The sequence below is a fragment of the Lycorma delicatula genome, chromosome 6 (genome assembly GCF_047948215.1).
Source record: "Lycorma delicatula isolate Av1 chromosome 6, ASM4794821v1, whole genome shotgun sequence".
NCBI lineage: Eukaryota > Metazoa > Arthropoda > Insecta > Hemiptera > Fulgoridae > Lycorma > Lycorma delicatula.
The window spans coordinates 10,867,122-10,890,651 of record NC_134460.1 but is presented as its reverse complement, the minus strand read 5'-3'; the positions used below and the strand labels follow the sequence as shown (position 1 = coordinate 10,890,651).

The following is a 23,530-nucleotide window of genomic DNA, read 5'->3' as shown; positions in this document are numbered from 1 at the left end:
TGATTTGTAGCTCCTGCACATTACTATCAGAGTATCTGAATATCATCAGCAACATTACTTTTATTTATTTTTTAAATATGAAAACAAATAATAAATGAAAATAAAGTAGGATCCAGCAAAAAGATCAGAAACATTAAATGCAATCATCCCTATTTTATTGTTAGTGCTCTCTAAATTAATGTACTGCACCTTCTGTCTTTCAAATATAAAGCAAACTGCTCAAACTAAATCTTTCATATTCAGCTCTTCACAATTCAATTAATAAAACTTTATTAATTAACACTACAATATCACACTTTATTCAATATCGAGAAACAAATCTAGAAAAAAAACAACAGATTGGCTACTTAACTTGTCAATAATATTCCATTATTTAACCAGTAAAAGCCCTGAAACCTATATGTTTCCAATCTAAACAGGCATTAATTTTATTTCTGAATGCGATCTTCTAATGCTTGAGCTAAGACTATGACACATATTTTTAGTTTTCTAAGGTCCGAGTCCTTGTAAAGGCAGTTGCTTTTATATGAATTTGAATGCTAGATTGTGGATACTGTTCTTTGGTGGTTGGGTTTCAATTAACCACATGTCTCAGAGTGCTCAGCCCAAGTCAAGACTACACATTTACTGGTATACTAACACTTACATGTCAGACTATGAACAGATGCCTTGGCATCTCTGCAGAGTACTGTTGACATCAATCACTGAGCTCATTACTATGAATACTGATATTACATAAATAAATTAATGTACAATTGGCAAGTATTTTTAAGGAGAAAAATTTTTTATAGCCAATTGTAGTAGTGTACATATACATTTTAGCACAAATTCTAAAACATTACACAAATCTGGTAATATTTTGTGATACAAGTTTTTTTTTAATGGTACAAAAAAGGAATTAAATCAGCAGGCTAATTTTTTAATTGTATCCCCTTCAGCCATAATGACTGGAAAATTAGATTTTACCCCACAAAAATCTTACTTAAAATGTAAAAAAAATTATATAATATATATTTGTAATGTTTCTGAATCAAATATATTTTGCCAATTGATTAAAATGTTTGCATTTTAAAAAATGCAAATGATTTGTAGATTTTTATCTGTTCTTTTTCCTGTTTAGCAGAGGGGAATTACCGTTCAGGCATTACTTCAGAGGATGAATTAGGATATGGATATGTATGAGCGAGTGTAAATTAAGTGTTACAATCTTGTACAGTCTCGGTTCGACCATTCCTGAGATGTGTGGTAAATTGAAACCCAACCACCAAAGAACACCGGTATACACGATCTAGTATTCGAATCCGTATAAAAGTAACTGCCTTCACTAGGACTTGAACGCTGGAATTCTAGACTTCCAAATAAGCTGATTTGTGAAGACGCGTTCAGCACTAGACCAACCCGATGGGTTAGATGATTTATAGCTAATTTAAAGAAACATCCACTAAAATTCTTAATATACTGCAACTATATTTTGATGCAGCATATTCTGTATGCAATTTATGTAAAATTCTTTAGAAAGGTACCAATCTTTGCCATACTATACTATATAGACTAGAAACAAATCGAAATCTACGGATATAACTTACTATTATTGCTGATGTGAATAACACACACTTTCAACTACAGCAGCCGAGAATTTAACAATTTTCGTTGGTTACATTCGTTTACAGACGATATTCACGCTAACTGTTACAATTTATTCACAACAAAGTTACCAAAGAAGTTAACGAAACATATGATACTATTCAGTTACTTACACACTAATGACATGACTTTCGATGACAAAAAAATTCAAAAAAATTTCACAGTATTTAACATTAATCGTAGTTTTAACGAAATTACAGGTTAGCCAACACAGCAGTTCCTACCAACCTAATAAATCAAATCTAACTTTCTAAAAAGTGTCATATTTCAAATCAAGGTGCCATTTGAAATAAAATGCAATATCGTTCCTTAAATATTACCATATTTAAACAACTTAATTACAACATGTATAATATCCTTGGCGTGAGTTCGTATATTGATATTTTTTAATTTTGAAATCACTAAACAACTAAATTTACATGCAATTTAAATGTTATTTTTAATCAACCTTTTAAAGAAGAAATGCAATCGTAATTTACTTTAATACAATATAAAGATTTATGCACGCAGAAAATGGTCAACCCTACTCTAAACAAATAGTTGCTTGTTTCTAGAATTCTTATTAAAATCTGGAATTAATAATTTTTTGAATACTACAACATTCAGTCAAGTCTGTTAGTTAATTTAAGCAAACCAGATTGTCACTCGGCAGAGGCGCCTAACGGGTGGTAGATTTCGAGTTTTTCCGAGCATAATTGCATTTGATAACATCTCCGATATCAGCCTTTAATTGCAAGCACTTTTCATATTACTGAATGATAGTTTAGGTTACCAACCCACCGAGTTAGTCTAATCTTCGCAAATCAGCTGATTTCGAAGTCGAGAGTTCTAAGGTTCAAATTTTAATAAAGGCAGTTACTTTTATTCGGATTTGAATACACGATCGTGGATACGTGTTCTTTTTTCGGGTTTTCAATTAACCATACTTCTCAGGAATGGTCGGGACTGTACAATACTACACTTCCATTTACATTCATACATATCATCATACTCTCAAGCAATACCTTACGGTGGTTACGGATACTAGACAGAAAAATAAAAAAAGGGGTATGTACTATGTAAAAGAGTATTGAACAGTAATTTATTAACATATAATATTACTTCGCAAATAATAATAAAATTTGTATTGTTTTCATTATTTAGGATTTTAATTTATAAAAAGAAGTTCAACGTTAAAACCATACTATTAATTCTTTCAAAGACACCCGTTCTTAAACTATTAGAAAAAAGCGACAGGAAATACAACAAATTTGGTTAAAAATATAACTTTGAATTTTGAACTTAGAAATGTCGATATATTTACAAATTTTAGGTTAAGCCAGAATAATTGCTAATGAATTTGAGATGTTTTAATTTCACCGAAGTAAATTACATTTCAATTTAAAAAACAGAAACAAACCTGTGTTAATAGTTAGTGATATGTTGGAGAAACATGAGTATCTTGAGTTGATTGGCCTGCCTTGATGTGAAAATTGATTAATTTTGTTTCATTATACAATAAATGAAATCTTTCATATTTTGATAAATGTCAACAAAAATAACTATTTTGCTAGTACATATCAAATCTCCTCTTTGTCACTTGTAATATGCTTGGCTATACTAACCATACAATAGTATTTATTTTAGAAACATATAATTGTAGACATTGTACTGAACAATACTTACATATTGCTAGTGAGAAAATTGACTGCAGATTCTCTCGTTTAACAAAAAAGGCGAACTAGTTGATGTGCTGTTCATGCAGAATTATTCGCTGTATTCACATCATTCAGTAGATAAAATAATCCTTGGAAACTAATAGAATTTTTATTGTACCTTATGTAACAAAGTGACAAGTAAAAAATTTGGCACCTAAATAGTATGCTCAAGAACTTACAAGATATATTTGTGAATTCAGGAATAATGTTAGCATGAATAGTTACTACCCTTCTGTACTGTGGCAGAAAAAATACTGTTATAAAATTGTTAATGGATTTACTGATGCATTATGAAGAAATAACAGAGAAATCCACTTTTATACCTGCCATCACAAAGCTGTCTTCAAAGAACATTACACAGCATTTATTGTTGGGAGGAAGGGGATAATTATATAATCTACCCATTAAATTTTATCAATTGTATATATTTTTTTAACCTCTGGGCCCACCGTTAGGTATTGCTTCAGAGGATGTTATAAATGATAATTTTTGTTGTGTGTGAAAATGTTGTGCCTGTACAGGATTCGAACCCAAGCCTTATGCTCCAAGATGTACCGAGCTTGCAACTCTAACTCCAAGCAAATGATGGATATATCATCAACCTGCCTCAATACAACCAAAATAGCTTGGGACACTAACCACAAGCAAATGATAAGTGTATCATCTTGCTGCTTTAATGCAACCAAATTAGCTTTTAACTTGGTAGCCTAAGTAGCCAATAGTGTATATGTTTGCATTTTATTTTGTACGAATATTTATGTTATGTTTGTATGTATATTTGTGTTGTATGTATTTGTATCTCTATGTTGTACAATAGTCTGTATGTTGTATAACTGAATGGGAGCAATAAGAAAATGATAATTAGAATTACGTCAACATACTCATAAGTATACATCTTAGAATATACATTAATACAATATTTAAATACAAGACAAATGAAATTACATGATAATATTGAACCATAAATAACACATTTAATAAATTATTGTTACAAATATCACAATGACCTTTAAGAAATATGTTACTACTCATTATAATATATCAATTAATTCAATTACTTATAATTGGTAATAGACATAGTTTATGTATAGCTCTTTTTAGTAGACCTTTAGCAGTATTTACATCAGCCACTCTCACAAAATTATCAGAACCAGAATAAACTTGAGTGACAATGCTGTGCTTCCATTGCAGTGGAGTGGACTGTTTGTTGGTCACCAAAACCAAATCACCAACAACTAGATTTAGTTTGGGAAACTGCCATTTATTTTGTTGCTGCAAACACTTCCAAATAGACTGAATATGTTTTTGCAATAGTTGCCAGAGTCCTAAACAATTGACTTGAATTTTCTGATAACTGGGCTCAGGCAAGGATGTAAGTAGAGACCCAATGAGAAAATGCGCTGGAGTTAAAAGCTCAGTATGCATACAATGCGCTGTATGGTCTGTAGAAACGGAGATAAGGGACTGGAGTTAAAGTAAGTTTTAATCTGCGTTAAAATTGTATATAATTCCTTAAAGTTAAGAATTGTTTGACCGATAACACAACACATATGATGTTTGACACTTTTAATTGCACTTTCCCACAAATCACCAAAGTGAGGCGATGTGGGAGGAATGAATGACCCAGTTGAAATCTTGTTTCGTTGAAACTGATTGAATGTTTGATTTTAAAATGTCCGATTTTTTAAAGAGTTGATATAGGTTATAAAGTATGTTTTTAGCTGAACAAAAGTTAGTACCATTGTCAGAAAAGATTTGCTTAAGAATACATCTATGAGATGTGAATCTTTTTAAGGCTACAAATGACTGTGTAGATAAGTCAGAAACTAGTTCTAAAAATGTATTGCCATAGTCGCATGACAATAACAGTGCAATATAAGCTTTAATGAAAGACTTAGATTGCTGCCCACCATGGCGTATCATAATTGGACCGCCATAATCCACTGCACAAGCAGAGAATGGTTGTGAAGGAAAACATGGTAGTTGACAAAGTTATTTAAGTTCTTGCATTAAACTTGAAGCAAGTCAAACATTTATTAACGATCAATGAAATAGTTCTTTTGGTATTTAGTATCCAATACTTATGACACAGCGAATGATTTGTTAACTAAGTACCAGCATGTAGAAGCCGTAAATATTTGGCCTTAATGATTAGTCTTGTGATGTTAATATCAGGATGTAATGTGATATGATGTTTTACATGGTAGTATAATAAAGAGTGTTGCAGTCTGCAACCTATGCGTAGTAAACCTGAATTATCCAAGAATGGATCCAAAGAGATAAGTTTACTATGTTGAGCAATAATTTGATTATTTTTAATACTATGGTGTCTCCATGACCAAAATCAATGAACTGTGATTCTTGCAGAAAGAAGGTAAGCATGTGGTTTAATTCCTGAATTTCGTTCTAACTGATTAGACTTAGCATTGTAAATGAATTTAAAACAGAAGCTAAATATGCAAAGTAGCTTGTGTAAAGATGAGTATTTCTGTGGATAATCAGGTATGACAGTGGATGCACATGACAATAATATCTTTCTGCTAAGCATTCTGGATTTGAATCACAATTGTTAAAGGTAAAATTATTATTAATTAGCCAATATGAAAATGACATATCAATTAATTTGCTTGGAGGACAACCCCTAGACTCTACGTCAGCAGGATTATCAGAAGACTTAACGAAATGTCAAGTAGCATTTGCGTTATGTTGGATTTCTGAAACTCTGTTGCTAATAAATATCTTCCAAATAGATGGTTTTAAAGTGTAACCATAGAATCAATTGTATTTCATTAAAATTTAATTTTAATGGACCTTTATTAATAACGAGTAAGAGAGAAACAGACACATAGTTCAATTCTTGTATCGTTATTTGTTTTAAAGGGGCAGGTTTTGATTTTGAACACAGTAAATTAGATGAAATTTTATTGTCAACAAATAGTATATAAATTCAGCAACCGTACCCCTTTTTTGAGGTATTGGAAAAAACATGTAACTGAATTGACTTAACCTTAATATTATTATTATTAGAAATTATAGAACTATTTATTTTTATACCTTCAATTAAATACAACTTACTGTAAAGAGTCAGCCATTGAGATAGTATTGTTTTGGGTAATGTTTCATCCCAATCAATTTTAATTTGCCATGATGACATGTAAAGCATTAATGAGAAAATACAATAGGACCATTGAGTCCCAGTGGATCAAATATACTAGAAATGATGGAAAGGATATTTCTTTTTGTATACATGATAAAATTACTGAAATGAGTGAGTTGATAAAGTAATATGTCTGAAGTGTTATTCCAAAGGATTCCTAAAGTTCATATGAATTGTTCTTAACTGGACAGAAAAGAATAATTATGATCAAGGGAAGCATTGATGGAATTGTTAAGAAGTATGTAAAGAAAAACCATACTGATGTAATAATTTAGAAATGTCAGTTTTCAGTTGATTAACTTCATCTAAGTTATTTGAACCTGTAATTATGTCATCAACATAGAAGTTGTTTTGAATAGTGTTACAAACTCGTGAATAATTAATTTCATTTTCCTTTGCTATTTGTATTAGACATTGTGCGGCTAGGTATGCTGCGCAAGCAGTTCCATAAGTTACTGAACGTAGTGCATAATGTTTTATTTCCTGATCTGGAAAATCACACCACGGTATACTTTATAAATTTGAATGACTGAGTAAAATTTGTGTATACATTTTCGTTATTTCTAATGTAATGATATAATTATTTTTTTAAAAAATTATGTATTCTCAATCTAATCATTATAGAAAATATATCTTGTTGGACTACTGGACTGACTAGTAAAGTGTCATTAAGTGATAGGCCATTGGAAGTTTTAGTCGAATCATTGAAAACCAATCAAAGTTTAGTAGTTAAACTAGATGGCTTAAATACTGGGTGGTGGGGGTAAGTAGTACACATTAGCTTGTTTAATTAAGTCATCGTAGTTAAGTGATGACATGTTATCGAAATCTAAATATTCTTGGATGAAGGTACAACAATCTCTTTTGAGCTTATAATCATTATTTAACCTTTTTTATAAATACAAAAATCTGTTCCTAGCATTAACAAAGGAATCGCCTAATTGGATGTTCTCATATTTACATGGTAATGAAACCACAAATCTACCTTGATCATTTCGTGTCAAATTAAATTGAAAATGTTTTTCACAAAGGAATGCTAGTAACTTAAATATCAGTATTGCTTTCCTCGATGTTCCAAAATTTCTCAATTACTTTAGAGAGATTTGTAGAATCGTTACAAGAGAGAAATGATGTAATGGAATTAATGTGCTTAACATTAGATGGAATACAACTGCTAACTATATATCCTAGTTCAGTCTCTTGGACAATAGAATCATTAAAAGTTTTAAATAAATTTCCCAGGGAGAATGAGACAAGTAAATTGAGCTTCGATTAATATATCAACAGCAGTGCAGTTAATGACAATAAGAAAATAACAAAAAAAATCAGTAAAAAATAATAATAAAGATAATAATGATAACAATAATAGCAAAAAGGAAACTCTAAAGAACAAAAATGAAAATCTGCAATTAATTAATTAAAAATATATCTCATTATTTTAGTTATCTTTGCGAAAAAGTATGCGATGTTATAAATGAAGTGATAAATCAAAATTATTAAATTCTACATTGATTGAAATTTGTGTAAGAATGTGTGAATATACCTTCATTTCATGAATATAAATAAGAAGCAAAAAGTAAAGAAAAAATAAACTACAAAGAATTCTGTCACTGTTTAAAACACAAAATAAAAACCTTAGAAGCAAAAATACTTTTAGCGAAAAAATTATTACAATACCTAACTTAATACTGGACTAATAACATACCAATCTAAAAGAAAAATGTTATCCGGTAGAAATTTTTGTTGAACTTTGCATATTTTTAGTAATTTTTTGTAGTTAGTCTTTTATATTTACTAATAATTATTATTATTATTGTTATTAAGGTTTTTACAGCATTTTATCTGAACCATTTAATTTTGATAGCCCATTGGGCTGCTCTAGAGGTGAACTCGTCATCTCAGATCAGTTGTTTAACAGATGATTTTTGAAGTCGAAGGTACTGAGGTTCAAATCCTAGTAAACATTAGTTGCTTTTGTAAAGAAGTGAATACTAGACAGTGGATACCAATGTACTTTGGTAGTTGGGTTCAATTAACCATACATCTCTGGAATAATTGGCTATAGTTTGTACAATATTACACTTCATTTACATGTCATACAAATCATCCTCATCTCATTGGGACGTGGAGAGTTGTTTATTGGTCACTAGGTAAACAGATTGCAACTTACACATTAAGGAAAAAAATTTAATTTTAATACAATATATACTAGCACTTTCTTTATTTATATGTTATTAAACAAATAATTGTGAAGAAACAGGTTTAAAACAGTTAATGAATAAATATTGATTGGTTTTGTTATGCAATATTCAAATAAATAAGGATTTTACATTTTCTCTATTTTGAAAAAGAAAATAGACGTATTTGATAAAATATTGATTGTTATGGTTGTAATATACTTCATTTTTATTTTCATAACAATGAAGAATATGCAATGATGATGATTGATAAAAAAAAGAAGTAATTTATGATCACATATACAAGTATATCGTTACTTTCTTGTCATTAACTTCATTGTTTTAAAATAATTTACCATTTAGTAGAAAAAAAAAAAGAAAGTTGTTTCGACAAATCTACTAAAGCATTCAATTTAGTTGTATATAATTCCTTACAAGAATATATATATATATATATATATATATATATATATATATTCTAATAATATATATAATAATATATTCTAATAATATATATATATATAATTAGACACATGTGTGTGTGTATATATATATACACACACACACACATACACAAAAACTAAGGCTCTGATTCTGATTTGAACCAGTTTTTGAAACTTTATAATTCAAATAATTAAATAGATGAAATAAACAAAGGGAAACATAAAATTTGTTTTTAATGGAATATAATATATTATTTTTAAATTATAATAAACTAGTAAAATTAATATTAAATAGAGAAAAGGAAGCTGTAAAAACTGGATAAACAGGTACAACATAATAACAATAATTAAGGAAAAAGTAAAAATCTGAAAGAAGAATGTTAGTTGGCATTGACTGAATGACCTACTTATATTGTAGTAAATTGCACCTTTCCGTGTGTTTACAAAATAACGCAAGTGAATACAAATGCATTATGAAGACGATGCACTTCTCATACATTGTCATCACTAGCGGTAAGTGTAATAACAGCTAATAATAATAATAATTCAGTAATAATAAAATACACTAATAAATCAACAATAAATTTACAAATTGTAGTATTTTTTTTTTGTCTTCAGTCATTTGACAGGTTTGATGCAGCTCTCCAAGATTTCCTATCTAGTGCCAGTTGTTTCATTTTGGTATACTCCCTACATCCTACATTCCTAACAATTTGTTTTACATATTCCAAATTTTGCCTGACTGCACAATTTTTCCCTTCTACTTGTCCCTTCAACACTAGAGTGACTATTCCAGGATGCCTTAATTTGTGGCCTATAAGTCTGTCTCTTCTTTTAACTATATTTCTTCCAAATGCTTCTTTCTTCATCAATTTGTCACTTTATCCACCCATCTGATTTTTAACATTCTCCTATAGCACCACATTTCAAAAACTTCTAATCTTTTCTTCTCAGGTACTCTGATTGTTGAACTTTCACTTCCATATAAAGCTGCGCTCCAAACATATACTTTCAAAAATGTTTTCCTGATGTTTAAATATATTTCTGACGTAAACAAATTATATTTCTGACTGAAAGCTCGTTTCGCCTGTGCTATTCGGCATTTTATATCCCTCCAGCTTCGTCCATCTTTAGTAATCCTACTTCCCAAATAACAAAATTCTTCTACCTCAGTAATCTTTTCTCTTCCTATTTTTTATATTCAATGGTCTTTCTACATTTCATTACTTTTGTTTTTTTTCTTGTTTTTTCATCCGTATTTCCTACATAGGACTTCATCCATGCCGTTCATTGTAGTATCCTAATCTTTTTATCTTGTACTGTTACTACAGATCTAAATTGTTCTTTAATATTATCATTAACTGCTGGTTCTATGTAAAGATTAAAAAGTAACAGGGATAGGGAACATCCTTGTCGGACTCCCTTTTTTATTACGGCTTCTTTCTTATGTTCTTCAATTATGACTGTTGCTTTTTGGTTCCTGTAAATGTTAGCAATTGTTCTTCTATCTCTGTACATGAACCCTAATTTTTTTTAAAATACTGAACATTTTATTCCAGTCTACATTATTCCATGCCTTTTCTGTGCCTATAAATGCCAAGTATGTTGGTTTATTTTTATTTAATCTTCCTTCTACTATTAATCTGAGCGCTAAAATTGCGTCCCTATACTTTTCCTGAAACCAAATTGGTCTTCTCCTGATACTTCTTCCACTCTCATCTTAATTCTTCTGTACAGAATTCTAGTTAATATTTTTGATGCATGATTAGTGAAGGTAATTTCTGTATTCTTCACATTTATCTGTCCCTGCTTTCTTTGGTATCATTACCATAACACTTTTTTTGAAGTCTGACGGAAATTCCCCTTTTTCATAAATATTACACACCAGTTTGTATAATCTATCAATCGCTTCCTCACCTGCACTGCGCAGTAATTCTACAGGTATTCCGTCTATTCCAGGAGCCTTTCTGCCATTTAAATCTTTTAATGCTCTCTTAAATTCAGATTTCAGTATTGTTTCTTCCCTTTCATCCTCTTTGACTTCCTCTATAACACCATTTTGTAATTCATTTCCTCCATATAACTATTCAATATATTCCACCCACTAATTGACCTTTTCTTTTGTATAAATCAGTGTATCATATTTGTTTAACACATTATTAGATTTTAATTTATGTACAACAAAATTCTCTTTAACTTTCCTGTATGTTCTGTCTATTTTACCAATGATAATTTTTCTTTCCACTTCTGAACACTTTTCTTTAATCCACTGTTATTTCGCTAGTTTTCACTTCCTGTTTATAATATTTCTTAATTGTCGATAGTTCCTTTTACTTTTTTCATCGCTAGCATTCTTATATTTTCTACGTTCATCAACTGCAATATATCCTCTGATATCCAAGGTTTTCTACCAGTTCTCTTTGTTCCACCTAGGTTAGCTTCTGCTAATTTAAGAATTTCCTTTTTAACATTCTCCCATTCTTTTTCTACATTTTCTACCTTACCTTTTTTACTCAGACCTCTTACAATATCCTCCTCAAAAATCTTCTTTACCTCCTCTTTCTAAATTCCACTCTAAATTTCATAGCAGTAATAATAAATTCAAAACTAACGATTTTTCTATAACTGAAAACATGAAAATAAACAAATAAAATATTTAATGAAAAATATTATTAGAGTAAAATTATATTCAATTTATGAAAACTAATGTCAAACAGAATTTATAAGAACATTTTTAAGATAATGTTTGGTCATCGGGTTCTAAGCAATGGCTGTAAATAGCTTTCAAGCTATAAAGCATGATAATAGACAATAACAAGAAAATACACTATGTAAATAAGGTAAACAATATACTTTAAAACATAAATTAATCAGCTATTAAAGTATCATTAACTTTGTGGTAGATCTGCAAATTAAATAAGTTATAATAAATAAGTAACAAACTGTTGATATGTTCAGCCATATTTTTTTTATAAGAATCTGGAAGGAAGTTTAGTTATGAAATCTTTCTGAATTAAGCCAAAAATATATGGAAATATGATTTTAATTAAAAGAAAATGTTTTATCAACAGGGTAACATCAGTAAAAATGCTTTGTAAGAGTAGTAGTGAGACAGTTAAAAAACCAACCTCTCCCTAGTAAACCTCATAAAATACATCAGTAATCACAGTTTCATAAGTAAGAATACAAAGAACTCACTGAAGGTTATCAAGCGAATATTAATAAATGATTAATAATAAACTATAATTATCCACTGCCCAAGCAATAATCAGTACACGCTAAATGTTTCATAGCAATATTTTTTTTTTATTTTTACTTTAGGAAGGATTAGGAAATTCAGCTATTAAATTTATTATGAAGCCGTCAAACAAGAAACAAAGTCCCTTAATCGTTCTGCAGACAGACCCCCAATATTAAATGACACCAAGGATGGTACTAGTCATGATAACCTCATTGAAGTCTTATCTCAGTCAGGTAAATAGCCAAAGTACCCAAAATAGATAAAATATAAGGAGAACGTGGATTTTGAGAAGTACTGTCAATGACAAGGTGTCATTTGACACCTTTCAACCCCTTGGGAGAGCAGGAATTTTTACTCAGAATAAAAAAACAACTTTATTTATCTACCATATTGATTTAATCAGTTTAAATATGCGCTGAAATAAAATGGCTTTTATGCCAAAAATGAAATCTGTGAGACATAAAGTAATCTCCAATAAACTATAAAGGAGTCAGCGAGACGTCTGCTGGAGGTTAGCAGCCTATCATAATTCATGAAACGTTTCCTAACGTGACCAAAGCCCTTTATTTTACGATAATGATGAGGCTTCAGTCTACCATTAAAAGCAAGTTAATGATACAAAAAATAAATTACAATTTCTGAATACTGTCTCATTTACTTAGAAACCAGTACCACAGATGGTTTTGTACGGATTTATAACAAAAACCGGTTCAATAGAAGTTGAGTTATTAGTAAAGTTATTTTCTTTTTTTAAATTTTAGATGGTAAATACTATCAGAAATCGTAACTGATAATTGGTGAAGTTTGTAAATATGCAGAAATAAATATTAATAACCAGGTTTACTCATAATTAATAAGAATATCAAATTAAGTATACAACTTAAGAACAACAACAAATTAAGAACAACTAAGTATAAACATTTTGGAGCAGAACTATTAACAAAATAGTTTATAAAAATAAAGAATAAGTTAGGTTATAATTTTATTTAGGAGTTGTAATTGAACCTTTAACAAAGTTTTCTTTTTAAAACAATAAAAATTCATCCTGTTAAAAAAAAATCCTTAATAATAGATGATAAGAAAAATACTGTATTGCATTCATTTGAATATAATATTGTGAGCTGTACTGTATTTAAAATTTTCCCAAAATTATTTAGTGATTTTTATTTAAAATTTTTCTTCTCTAAGTTTCGGTTCTTATTTCAATATTATTATTGATTTTACTGCTTATTACACAAGCTTTATTTCCGTCTTTACACCAAGAAAATTAAAAAAAAAAGTAAAATAAATTAAATAAAAACTTATAGAGCCATAACAAATAAAACGAAAACAGTAATATAGAAAAAATTGATAATAGAGGGTGCCTGGGCTAAAGATATCCAAAAGTAATAACCTATATTTAGAAAACCAGTTGTCGTAATCTCTTAAACGTATCTCAATCGACAGGAAATATCTACAAAATTTGTTCTGTATAATCTCAAGGTCAGCGAAATACGCATGCGCAGGTAAGCCGACTCACAATGCAATTGTAGTCATTATTAGTCGAGATAAAAAAGATGATAATAGATAATAGCGAGAAAATACACTGTGAAAATAAGCTAAACAATATACTTTAAAACCTAAATTAATCAGCTATTAAAGTATGTTAACTTTCTGGCAGATCTCCAAATTAAATTGTAAGTTATAATAAATAACAAACCGTTGATAGGTTTAGTCATACTTTTTTTTTATAAAAATCTGGAAGGAAGTTTAGTTACGAAATCTTTCTGAATTAAACCAAAAATACCGGTACATGGTAAATTCGATTTTAATTAATAGAAAACGTTATAATTTATGTTTCATCAAGAGGGTAACACCAGGTAACGTTTTGTAAGACTAGTAGTGAGATAATTTTAAAAAAATCAATCTCTCCCTATAAACTTCATAAAATACATAAGTCTTGACAATGCCTCATAAATAAGAATACAAAGAACTTGCTGAACGAGATGAGGATTCCGCAACAAAAGGTTCAATGAGTGCTTTGGTTAGCGGAGTTTCAATCAGTTACGCGTTTTCAACGTTTGTACGAACTGCAATACCGTTCTTTCTACAACCCAAGTATATTCGTCAATGGGATAATACGACATTAAAAGAGACTAGAAGTTTCACAAACTGGAAATCATCAAAAAGTTCAGTTAATAACGAGACTGGATTACGTATGGGAAAGTCAATTAGGTGGGCTATTTACGGGGAAGGAAAGTGGTTAAAATTACCACAGATAAGTAAGATGTCGACAAAGAGAATTTGAGGAAATATAAAAGAAAAAAGTGGTCGCCGTGTAGGGCCGGGAGGTAGCCCTGTTGCCTAGGATGCTTTGGTCCATCCACACGCAAAAGTGGTGGGTTCGAAACTCCCCGAGGATGGTATCAGGGACCCTCGAGGTATGTGAGGGCCGCGATGGGGACACTAGGTGTGTACAACGCCTACCTGGTGTCGGTAGGCTAGGGAAGGGTAGCTTCCCAGTGAAGGGTCACGTCGATCACCCAGTAGCGGTTGGGGGGGGGGGGGTTTGGCGTGCTACGATGATGCTGAGAAAACCCCGATTTGATGCCCAGGTGAAGAACAAGTCAGGGGGACAGACGACTGCCACGGCTCCCTGAAACTACTATGCATTGAGAGAGACTAGTGTTTTGGGAGGAGTTTAAGAAGGTCTAAAAAAAAAGAAAGATTAACGAACTGCAAATTCCTCGTTCCACTGTTCACGACATTGTTCATAAGCGGCTCCGTTTGCGAGCGTACAGGTTACAACTCCATCACGTTAAACCAAATCATCGCCGCCTACGATAGTAATTTGTTGTAGAGATAACGCACCATGCCAAAAACAATCCTAATTATCTCGATAAGCTGTTATTTAGTAATGATGCATCCTTTCACACGTGCGGGAAAGTTAACCAACACAATTTTCGAATTTGGGATACTGAAATCCCGCACACAGTAATCGAAAATGCAAGTAACACACCAAAAGCCAATGTCTGGTTAGGACTGTACAAAAATGGCATCATCAGTTTTTTTTTTTCAAAAGCCTACTGTAATAGAACACAAGCACCTCGACATGTTTGAGAACTTTGCTCAACCGTAGAATCCTGCAGACTTCAGTCTCCAACAAGATGGTACTCCAACCCACTTTCATCGATGTGTTACCCGTGTTCTTCAACAACACTTTCCCGTTGGATCAGACAAGAAGGTCCAACTGCACGGCCATCTAGATCGCCAGATATCATTTCTTTGGACATTTTTGCTTGCTAATTTATTAAAGTTCGAGATCTGGCCGATCTAAAACAGAGAAGTGTTGAAGTTGTAGGTTTAACAACGCCACTGATGCTCCTAAACACTTGACAAGAATTAGATTACCGTCTAGACGTCTGCCAAGTCACAAAATGTACGTACATTGAACTTGACTAACTACATTAAAACTTGGTCAAATACTGTATTTATTAAAAAAAAAATGTTATATGAACTGGTTTTTTTAACATAAACTGTTACTTTGGAATCCTTTAGAAAGACGACTGATTAAAGAATGATATGTAGTAAAAAATTGGTTATTTCACTCATCTATTTTAAAGACAGATTTAAACTAAAATTTAAGAAATCAAAACTCTTTATGCGTCATATATTTAATCACACATAATGATTATAGGTTTTTACCGATTGACGAGTAAATGATAATTTTAAGTTTATCAAAAAACAATATTTACTATAATAATAAATTAGAATAATTACGGGTATATCATCTATGAAAGAATATCCATAGAAATTAATGTACCTATATCATTAACAAAAAAATAATTTATTAAAGTAATTTATATTTATTATCTTTAATTTTTATTTAACTTTTTGAAGAACAAGAATGGCAAAATAGAATAACTAAAATTAATAGAGCACAAAGTCTAACTTGGCAAACATACAATAAAAAATGTCTGTCAATAAAATCCAAAATTCACCATTATGACACAGAATTCTTCCGGTGACGCTTTATGCTTGTGAGCTATCTTTCAGATTAAGAATGAAAGTAAAACAGACCAGTTACTTAAAACAGAAAGGCGAATTATCAGAACTTGTTTAAATAAAAGTTATCAAAAGGATTGAGTCTGGCGAACTGACACAAATGAAACAATCTATAACAAGTCGACCCGATTTAGTACAATGAAAAATACGAAGGATTTCCCATTTTTTCCAAGTATTAAGAATGCCTGAGAACCGAATTCTAAAACAACTAGTCACAAGGAGTATTAATAAAAAATCCTGTGGAAAATATGTTGGAGAAATCCAAAGAGGTCAAGAAATTGGCTTGAGGGTTGAGGACGCCTGTGAAAAATGAAAATTAACTACGCACTTAAAAACAATAGATTCAACGTTAAAAGATTAAAAAGGCATAATAAAGTGAAGAACAGGGAAAATCTGGGAATGAAGAAATACTGGGAAAATCAAAACGCCAAACTAATACAGAAATTCAAGATGGATGACTATTAGTGGTACAATATGGCCTCAAAAGAAAAGAAAAAACTTTTTGATGAATTTTTTTTTTTGTCTTCAGTCATTTGACTGGTTTGATGCAGCTCTCCAAGATTCCCTATCTAGTGCTAGTCGTTTCATTTCGTTATCTCCTACATCTTGTATCCCTAACAATTTGTTTTACATATTCTTCATCTATTTGCCGCAATACTTATTCATTTGTCACTTTATCCACCCATCTGATTTTTAACATTCTCCTATAGCACCGCATATCAAAAGCTTCTAATCTTTTCTTCTCAGATACTCCGATCGTCCAAGTTTCACTTCCATATAAAGCAACACTCCAAACATACACTTTCAAAAATCTTTTCCTGACATTTAAATTAATTTTTGATGTAAACAAATTATATTTCTTACTGAAGGCTCGTTTCGCTTGTGCTATTCGGCAGGCAAAATCTTATCCAGCATCTTTATCTTTTCACCTTCTACTGTGACTCCGAATCTAAATTGTTCTTTAACATCATTAACTGCTAGTTCCATGTAAAGATTAAAAAGTAACGGAGATAGGGAACATCCTTGTCTTATTACGCTTTCTTACCCTTTCTTATTACGTCTTCTTTCTTACGTTCTTCAATTGTTACTGTTGCTGTTTGGTTCCTGAACATGTTAGCGATTGTTCTTCTATCTCTGTATTTGAACCCTAATTTTTTTTAAATGCTGAACGTTTTATTCCAGTCTACGTTATCGAATGCCTTTTCTAGGTCTATAAACGCCATGTATATCGGTTTGTTTTTCTTTAATCTTCCTTCTACTATTAATCTGAGGCCTAAAATTGCTTCCCTTGTCCCTATACTTTTCCTGAAACCAAATTGGTCTTCTCCTAACACTTCTTCCACTCTCCTCTCAATTCTTCTGTATATAATTCTAGTTAAGACTTTTGATGCACGACTAGTTAAACTAATTGTTCTGTATTCTTCACATTTATCTGCCCCTGCTTTCTTTGGTATCATGACTATAACACTTTTTTTGAAGTCTGACGGAAATTCCCCTTTTTCATAAATATTACACACCAGTTTGTATAATCTATCAATCGCTTCCTCACCTGCACTGCGCAGTAATTCTACAGGTATTCCGTCTATTCCAGGAGCCTTTCTGCCATTTAAATCTTTTAATGCTCTCTTAAATTCAGATCTCAGTATGGTTTCTCCCATTTCATCCTCCTCAACTTCCTCTTCTTCCTCTATAACACCATTTTCTAATTCATTTCCTCCGTATAACTCTTCAATATATTCCACCCATCTATCGACTTTATCTTTTTGATGAAATTATACTATTTTTTATCATGAAGAAGATACAAATTCTTCGTTCTATCTTCTTAAAATATTCACTTTTTAGTTCTTAAACCCAAATATATTACTACGATAACTGTAAATTCCGTAAAAATCTTCCGTTCTACTGGAGTTACCAACGAAACCATTCAATCTTCTTAAGTCTAGAACCAAATTATTTATTGTCAATACAAAAAAAAAGCTAGTTTGTGATATAATTACAAAATATATTATTGAAATACTGAGTTGAAAAGGTAAAGACTGAGACAGGTGGTACAAAACGACACATTATGTTATAGTGAAATGATTAATAAAAAACATTACTTAATAAACAAAACATTAATTATCGTATCGGATTTAAAATAGTTAAGCGATTAAGTATTTTAATAATTGTAAATAGAGTATTTAAAATAAATAGTTTTAAAAAAATGGAGAAGTAATTGAACTAGTTTTTATTAGAGTCAGTAACTGGATTACTGGGGCATAAAACAAGCATAATTTCAATCGTTGAAAAATAATCATTGAATCATTAAATGATACTCAATTAAGAATAAAGTACACGTTTTCCTCTAAGCGTACAACTAGGCTAAATCTAGTATGAGCGCATAATATGTTTGTGTATGCAAGCATCGTGTTCATTGCTCATGACCTTACAGCAATGTCCATTTAAATATATTCATGAGGAAAGGTCGCTTATATATTATAAACACGTAAAATATCATTGTTATTTAATTAACATTCATTCTATATAAAAAGAATTATTAGTTCTTAACTAAACATGATTAGAATATATAACGATTATCCTCGAAATTTATAAACGAAATTATAGCTTTTGCATTCAGTTTTAAACTTAAATATAATGAAAATAATAATAATATAAATGAAATGTAATTAATGAATAACAAAAATTATTGATCAAATAATAATTTGCAAGGGTCGTTCAGAAAATAAAAGCCATTTTTGTTATAAAAAAAAATTATTTTAACTTTTAATGTACGCATCACAATCAATATCTTTAAAGATATTTTTCCACATAACCACCACTTAAGTTTAAATATTTGTCAAATCATGACACTAAGTCTGCCGCCAGTCCATTAGCCACTCGCGAACAAGGCTGCACCATCATCTTAACGTCTTTGTCTTGTCGTAATTTTCTTGACGCCGCCAAGAAACTTCAAGTTCGGAATCAAGTTCGAAAATTTATTCCTAAGTTCGTCTAACGTGAAACGCCGGTTCTCTTTAACATGTCTATCAATCTGCTCTTTCGGCTTTCAGTAATGAGAGTAGGGTGTTCTGAACGTTGCTCGACATGAAATCCGTCATGTTCTTCCTGCCTTAAATAAACGACACCAAGTTTCTTTTATTCGTTACACTATTACACCATATATAGCACTAATTTGACGATTAATTTCCACAGGGCGAATACCTTACCCATTCAAAAAATCTTCTGATATTTTTCATATTTTTTTTTTTATTGTTATTGAATTATTATTTATTGTAACAATTTTTTTTATAATCAGTTGTTAATAATTATTAATAAATCAAAATATTTAAATTTAAAAAAAAGTTAAGAAAAAGAAAGGAGATTAAGCCTGATTCGAACCGATGTGCCTTCCCCATGTAAGATCCAAATATTTCATTAGTTAAAATTTTATTTGGCTATAAGTATGGAACTAATGAAAATAAGAACCATCACTTATGATATGTCGTTGAAAAGTTCTCAATGAGAGCTTATTACTGTAGTTAAAAAGTTCAAAATCCAATTTTTTTTATTTCGGGTTTTTTTGGACACTTTTGATCCATCAGATTGCGATCAAAAGGAGAGGTTCTCAACTAGATATTACAACAGTCCTAAATCAAAAATTTCAGCAACCTAACCTAATCGATTTTGAGACGTCACGCCGAATCTAGTCAAAATGGATACTTCCGTTGACATCTGAAAACCGAATTTTTTTGCGATCACAATACTTCCTTTACTTTATACTAGGAAGTAAAAACGTATGTCTGATCCGTACCTCAATGTCGGCGGGATTTGTAATTTTTTTTATTCATTATAAACGTACGCAATATCACTTCATTTCACAGTACAGCTACGAAATTTTGTACAACGCAAGGAGAATTACTGAGATCAGCTGGCCTTGATCCATTGTTGTGACTGAAGCTGCGCGCAAGCGATGATGCGTAAACGGTTCCTATTTTCTGGACGATCATAATATATTATATTTAAAATTGATTAAATATGTTAATAAAGGATCTAAATTACTAAATAATTGTCCTGGAATATTAATAATTCTTATCAATTTACCACAAAGAAACTATGATAAAAGAAACTCTACAGATAAAAATTCTGAATAATATTTAAAATTAAATTTTTTTTTTGTCTTCAGTCATTTGACTAGTTTGATGCAGCTCTCCAAGATTCCCTATCTAGTGCTAGTCGTTTCATTTCAGTATACCGGATAATGTACGTACATACGTACGAACATTATCCGACTTTTTTTTTTTGTTTTTTGGTGTTCCTGGATTTCGAGAACTGCAAAATACCCTTGTTCCATAATGCTCGAAACGAGGTGTGATAGGGAGCCCTTGGGGAAGGCAACTCTAACATTAAACGAAAAGATTTTGACAAATCATTTTAAAGGGAATTAAAAAACAATAAAATTTGTGTAAAAAAGTTTCGGTTACGACGATCCTAAGTATTTAATATTGTTCTCAGTTAGTTTCCATAGTGGTCTATAATAATTATTTTATAATTTCTCAATAATAAACACTAAAAAAAATAGAATTTACCAAATGCTGCTACCTCAAAGCAAAAGCGATATGTATTTTGACTATTTGGAGTGTGAAAAACCATCACTTTTCCAGATTTACTTTATTGAAAAAGAAAGCAAATTTTCTTGTAAATGTAAAAAGAATATATTTATTTTCTATTATTGTTACCGTAATTTAAATTTGATTTTTTTAAAACAGATTAGTTTTTTTCTTTACCGAAATAAGGTTCAATTCAAGTCAATAATTAAACATCTTAGTCCAACTTTTTTTTTTTTGTCTTCAGTCATTTGACTGGTTTGATCCAGCTCTCCAAGATTCCCTATCTAGTCGTTTCATTTCAGTATACCCTCTACATCCTACATCCCTAACAATTTGTTTTACATATTCCAAACGTGGCCTGCCTACACAATTTTTTTCCTTCTACCTGTCCTTCCAATATTAAAGCGACTATTCCAGGATGCCTTAGTATGTGGCCTATAAGTCTGTTTCTTCTTTTAACTATATTTTTCCAAATGCTTCTTTCTTCATCTATTTGCCGCAATACCTCTTCATTTGTCACCTTATCCACCCATCTGATTTTTAACATTCTCCTATAGCACCGCATTTCAAAAGCTTCTAATCTTTTCTTCTCAGATACTCCGATTGTCCAAGTTTCACTTCCATATAAAGCGACACGCCAAACATATACTTTCAAAAATCTTTTCCTGACATTTAAATTAATTTTTGATATTAACAAATTATATTTCTTACTGAAGGCTCGTTTCGCTTGTGCTATTCGGTATTTTATATCGCCCCTGCTTCGTTCATCTTTAGTAATTCTACTTCCCAAATAACAAAATTCTTCTACCTCCATAATCTTTTCTCCTCCTATTTTCACATTCAGTGGTCCATCTTTGTTATTTCTACTACATTTCATTACTTTTTTTCTTCTTGTTTATTTTCATGCGATACTTCTTGCGTAGGACTTCATCTATGCCTCCCTTTCTTATTACGGCTTCTTTCTTATGTTCTTTAATTATTACTGTTGCTGTTTGGTTGCTGTACACGTTAGCAATTGTTCTTCTATCTCTGTATTTGAACTCTAATTTTTTTTAAATGCTGAACATTTTATTCCAGTCTACGTTATCGAATGCCTTTTCTAGGTCTATAAACGGCAAGTATGTTGGTTTTTCTTCTTTTATCTTCCTTCTAGGAAGATTAGTCATATGCATGACTAGTTAAACTAATTTTTCTGTATTCTTCACATTTATCTGCCCCTGCTTTCTTTGGTATCATTCCTATAACACTTTTTTTGAAATCTGACGGAAATTCCCCTTTTTCATAAATATTACACACCAGTTTGTATAATCTATCAATCGCTTCCTCACCTGCACTGCACAGTAATTCTACAGGTATTCCGTCTATTCCAGGAGCCTTTTTGCCATTTAAATCTTTTAATGCTCTCTTAAATTCAGATCTAAGTATTGTTTCTCCCATTTCATCCTCCTCAACTTCCTCTTTTTCCTCTATCACACCTTTTTCTAATTCATTTCCTCCGTATAACTCTTCAATATATTCCACCTATCTATCGACTTTACCTTTCGTATTATATATTGGTTTACCATCTTTGTTTAACACATTATTAGATTTTAATTTAATTTTCCTTAAATTTCCTGTATGCTCCGTCTATTTTACCAACGTTCATTTCTCTTTCCACTTCTGAACACTTTTCTTTAATCCACTCTTCCTTCGCCAGTTTACACTTCCTGTTTATAGCATTTCTTAATTGCCGATAGTTCCTTTTACTTTCTTCATCACTAGCATTCTTATATTTTCTACGTTCATCCACCAGCTGCAATATATCGTCTGAAACCCAAGTTTTCTACCAGTTCTTTTTATTCCGCCTAAGTTTGCTTCTGCTGATTTAAGAATTTCCTTTTTAACATTCTCCCATTCTTCTTCTACATTTTCTACCTTATCTTTTTTACTCAGACCTCTTGCGATGTCCTCCTCAAAAATCTTCTTTACCTCCTCTTCCTCAAGCTTCTGTAAATTCCACCGATTCGTCTGACACCTTTTGTTCAGGTTTTTAAACCCCAATCTACATTTCATTATCACCAAATTCTGGTCGCTATCAATGTTTGCTCCAGGGTACGTTTTGCAGTCAACGAGTTGATTTCTAAATCTTTGTAATCCAAAAATATAAGAATAAAATAACATCTGATAAAAATGCTCACCATTCAATTATTTTTTATATTTTACAAAAATAGAATAGTTATTTTGTGTTATCTAAAAAATATAAATTTGTACATCAGAATGAGAAAATTTGCTTTAAACTTTTAGTAAAATAAAACGATTAATTTTAAAACAACTTATTAAATATTTTCTCAGACCTATGATTTAGATAATCTCTAGAGAAAAAAAAGTTATTTTATACAGTAAATTTGTTAAAAATATAATATTACTTGAAAAAACCAACAAAGATCAAATTAAATTTGACTACATACATAAATAATAAAAAAAAACATAATATTTCCGTCTTATGTAATACCACCAAAGAAGGGAGTGCATCGTTTTAAAATTATTATATGGAAGCATTTA

At 30.7% G+C, this 23,530-nt stretch overlaps 1 protein-coding gene and 1 long non-coding RNA gene across 4 annotated transcripts in view; one reads left to right on the top strand and one right to left on the bottom strand.

The window, feature by feature from the left end:
- The window catches only part of LOC142326544 (uncharacterized), a 227,598-nt gene that overhangs the window by 51,987 nt on the left and 152,081 nt on the right, over positions 1 to 23,530 (bottom strand). The window contains exon 3 of one of the 3 annotated variants that reach the window (XR_012756799.1): positions 19,224 to 19,512. The exons of the other annotated variants lie outside the window; for them this stretch is intronic. This is a non-coding gene — a long non-coding RNA (uncharacterized LOC142326544). Of the gene's footprint in view, positions 1 to 19,223; positions 19,513 to 23,530 lie in introns of those variants that run through there. 3 annotated transcript variants of the gene reach the window in all.
- Positions 2,444 to 23,530, top strand: part of LOC142326543 (lipase member H-A-like) — a 96,444-nt gene continuing 75,357 nt past the window's right edge. Inside the window, exon 1 of the mRNA XM_075369124.1 lies at positions 2,444 to 2,691. The gene's annotated coding sequence lies outside the window, so the exon portion shown is untranslated. The remainder of the gene's footprint in view (positions 2,692 to 23,530) is intronic.